Genomic DNA, 4,317 nt, shown 5'->3' on the forward strand with positions numbered 1-4,317 from the left:
CCCTGCAGTCTTGTCGGCTTTTTTTCCTCCGACTGGACACCATACCACCCTGCAGGCTTGTGGGCTTTTTTTCCTCCTCCTGGACACCATACCACCCTGCAGTCTTGTGGGCTTTTTTTTCCTACTCCTGGACACCATACCACCCTGCAGTCTTGTAGGCTTTTTTCCATCTCCTGGACACCATGCCACCCTGCAGTCTTATAGGCTTTTTTTCCTCCTCCTGGACACCATGCCACCCTGCAGTCTTGTGGGCTTTTTTTCCTCCTCCTGGGCACCATACCACCCTGCACTCTTGTCAGCTATTTTTCCTCCTCCTGGAGACGATACCACCCTGCACTCTTGTTGGCTTTTTGTCCTCCTCCTGGACACCATGCCACCCTGCAGTCTTGGAGGCTTTTTTTCCTCCTCCTGGACACCATGCCACTCTGCAGTCTTGTAGGCTTTTTTTCCTCCGACTGGACACCATACCATCCTGCAGTCTTGTGGGCTTTTTTCCCTCCTCCTGGACACCATGCCACCCTGCTGTCTTGGAAGCTTTTTTTCCTCCTCCTCGACACCATGCCACCCTGCAGTCTTGTCGGCTTTTTTTCCTCCGACTGGACACCATACCACCCTGCAGGCTTGTTGGCTTTTTTTCCTCCTCCTGGACACCATACCACCCTGCAGTCTTGTGGGCTTTTTTTTCCTACTCCTGGACACCATACCACCCTGCAGTCTTTTAGGCTTTTTTTCCTCCTCCTGGACACCATGCCACCATGCAGTCTTGAAGGCTTTTTTTCCTCCTCCTAGACACCATGCCACCCTGCAGTCTTGGAGGCTTTTTTTCCTCCTCCTGGGCACCATACCACCCTGCTCTCTTGTCAGCTATTTTTCCTCCTCCTGGAGACGATAGCACCCTGCACTCTTGTTGGCTTTTTGTCCTCCTCCTGGACACCATACCACCCTGCAGTCTTGTGGGCTTTTTTTCCTCCTCCTGGACACCATACCACCCTGCAGTCTTGTACGCTTTTTTTCCTCCTCCTGGACACCAAACCACCCTGCAGTCTTGTGGGCTTTTTTCCTCCTCCTGGACACCATACCACCCTGCAGTCTTGAAGGCTTTTTTCCCCCTCCTGGACACCATACCACCCTGCAGTCTTGTGGGCTTTTTTTCTTCCTCCTGGACACCATACCACCCTGCAGTCTTGTCGGCTTTTTTCCTCCTCCTGGACACCATACCACCCTGCAGTCTTGTAGGCTTTTTTTCCTCCTCTTGGACACCATACCACCCTGCACTCTTGTAGGCTTGTTTTTCCTCCTCTTGGACACCATACCACCCTGCACTCTTGTAGGCTTTTTTTCCTCCTCTTGGACACCATACCACCCTGCAGTCTTGTAGGCTTTTTTTTCTCCTACAGGGGGAGGGAGTTTTGTTGGCTTTTTTTTCTCCTGCAGGGGGAGTGTTGTCGGCATTTTTTTCTCCTGCTGGTGGAGTGTTGTTGGCTTTTTTTTTCTCCTGCAGGGGGAGTGTTGTCGACTTTTTTTTCTCCTGCAGGGGGAGGGCTGTTGGCTTTTTTTTTCTCCTGCAGGGGGAGTGTTGTAGGCTTTTTTTCTCCTGCAGGCAGGGTGTTGTTGGCTATTTTTTTCTCCTGCAGGGGGAGTGTTGTAGGCTTTTTTTCTCCTGCAGGCAGAGTGTTGTTGGCTTTTTTTCCTCCTCCAGGGGGAGGGAGTTTTGTTGGCTTTTTTTTCTCCTGCAGGGGGAGTGTTGTCGGCATTTTTTTCTCCTGCTGGTGGAGTGTTGTTGGCTTTTTTTTTCTCCTGCAGGGGGAGTGTTGTCGACTTTTTTTTCTCCTGCAGGGGGAGTGCTGTTGGCTTTTTTTTCTCCTGCAGGGGGAGTCTTGCAGGCTTTTTTTCTCCTGCAGGGGGAGGGAGTGTTGCAGGGTTTTTTTTTCTCCTGCAGGGGGAGAGTTGTAAGATTTTTTTCTCCTGCAGGGGGAGTCTTGGAGGCTTTTTTTCTCCTGCAGGGGGAGGGAGTGTTGTAGGGTTTTTTTTCTCCTGCAGGGGGAGTGTTGTAAGTTTTTTTTTCTCCTGCAGGGGGAGGGTTGTTTTGATTGTCTGTGATTTGTGCTGTCTGACACGCTCGCTGGTATGTTCGTTTTTGCCGCACTACTCCTCGCCTTCAACTACAACTACCACTACTACGAGCCTTCAACTACTCCTAACGACCACGAGTACTTCCACCACCCCTATTGGCCTACTACGATTACAACGAGCCCACTTTTATCAGTACCGCCACTGCGACTACGACTACGACTACTAGCTGACTACTACCACTCCCACAAGCCGAATAAAAACCACTCGTACAACTGCCACCACTACCATTACCGATAAGGAATTGGAAAGAATGCGAGGGTTCTCCATTGAAAAAGAAGATCGTGATGGAAAGAAAAGTTTCAAATGGAAATTAAAAGTAAACTCGAACGGCACTCAGAAGAGAGCATACCTCCACCAGGTGCGCTGGTCACGTTTTGTATTCCAGAGTTCCCCTTAACTACCATAACTTTTTGAGATATCCTGCCAGAGGCTATATTGTTTGGCCCGATGGTGAAGAATCACTTTAAAATTCTACGAGATGGGTCCGGATCCAGATCTTCACCAAAATTGAATCGATTCTTCCTTGTCACACACACAACCTCTCCACCAAGCTTCGTCCAAATCCGTCCATAACGTTTTGAGATATCCTGCTGGATGTATCGTTTTTGGCCCTGTCTCCCAATGGTGAAGAATCATTTTAAAGAATTGTCGGAGCCGGATCCGATTCCAGATCTTCACCAAAATCGAATCATTTCGTCTTTGTCACACACGCCACATCTCTGCCGAATTTAGTCCGAATCCGTCTACAACCTTTTGAGATATCATGTTCACAAACGGACAGACAGACAAACAGACAGGGGTAAAAAACATAACCTCCATCCACCGTTGGTGACAGAAAATACGAAACTCTCACTTGGGAAACATTTTCGGTCCTTCAAGTATTTCCAAAGAGAATAAGTTGCTGCTTACGACCATACCACCCTGAATACGCCTGATCTCGTCCGATCTCGGAAGCTAAGCAGGTTCGGGCCAAGTTAGTACCTGGATGGGAGACCGCCTGGGAACCCCGGGTGTTGTAGGCTTTTTTTTCTCCTGCAGGGGGGGTCTGGGTCGGCTTTTTTTCCTCCGACTGGACACCATACCACCCTGCAGGCTTGTAGGCTTTTTTCCCTCCTCCTGGACACCATGCCATCCTGCAGTCTTGTCGGCTTTTTTTCCTCCTCCTGGACACCATGCCACCCTGCAGTCTTGTGGGCTTTTTTTCCTCCTCCTGGACACCATACCACACTGCAGTCTTGTGGGCTTTTTTTCCTCTCCTGGACACCATACCACCCCGGGTGTTGTCGGCTTTTTTTTCTCCTGCAGGGGGGGTCTGGGTCGGCTTTTTTTCCTCCGACTGGACACCATACCACCCTGCAGGCTTGTAGGCTTTTTTCCCTCCTCCTGGACACCATGCCATCCTGCAGTCTTGTCGGCTTTTTTTCCTCCTCCTGGACACCATGCCACCCTGCAGTCTTGTGTGCTTTTTTTCCTCCTCCTGGACAACATACCACACTGCAGTCTTGTGGGCTTTTTTTCCTCTCCTGGACACCATACCACACTGCAGTCTTGTGGGCTTTTTTTCCTCCTCCTCGACACCATACCACCCTGCAGTCTTGGAGGCTTTTTTTCCTCCTCCTCGACACCATGCCACCCTGCAGTCTTGGAGGCTTTTTTTCCTCCTCCTCGACACCATGCCACCCTGCAGTCTTGTAGGCTTTTTTTCCTCCTCCTTGACACCATACCACCCTGCAGCCTTGTTGGCTTTTTTTTCCTCCTCCTGGACACCATACCACCCTGCAGTCTTGTAGGCTTTTTTTCCTCCTCCTGGACACCATGCCACCCTGCTGTCTTGGAGGCTTTTTTTCCTCCTCCTTGACACCATACCACCCTGCAGCCTTGTTGGCTTTTTTTTCCTCCTCCTGGACACCATACCACCCTGCAGTCTTGGAGGCTTTTTTTCCTCCTCCTGGACACCATGCCACCCTGCAGTCTTGTAGGCTTTTTTTCCTCCTCCTGGACACCATACCACCCTGCAGTCTTGTAGGCTTTTTTTCCATCTCCTGGACCCCATGCCACCCTGCAGTCTGATAGACTTTTTTTCCTCCTCCTGGACACCATGCCACCCTGCAGTCTTGGAGGCGTTTTTTCCTCCTTGACACCATACCACCCTGCAGTCTTGTGGGCTTTTTTTCCTCCTCCTGG

At 50.4% G+C, this 4,317-nt stretch overlaps 1 non-coding gene across 1 annotated transcript; it reads left to right on the top strand.

Moving 5' to 3' along the window:
* The first annotated feature begins 3,036 nt into the window (after nucleotides 1–3,036).
* On the top strand, nucleotides 3,037–3,155 carry LOC144890013 (5S ribosomal RNA). The gene has a single exon (XR_013622206.1). It is a non-coding gene; the product is annotated as a 5S ribosomal RNA (ribosomal RNA).
* The last annotated feature ends 1,162 nt before the right edge of the window (nucleotides 3,156–4,317 follow it).

This window comes from Myxine glutinosa, chromosome 1, assembly GCF_964187855.1.
Source record: "Myxine glutinosa chromosome 1, kmMyxGlut1.1, whole genome shotgun sequence".
Classification (NCBI taxonomy): Eukaryota; Metazoa; Chordata; class Myxini; order Myxiniformes; family Myxinidae; genus Myxine; species Myxine glutinosa.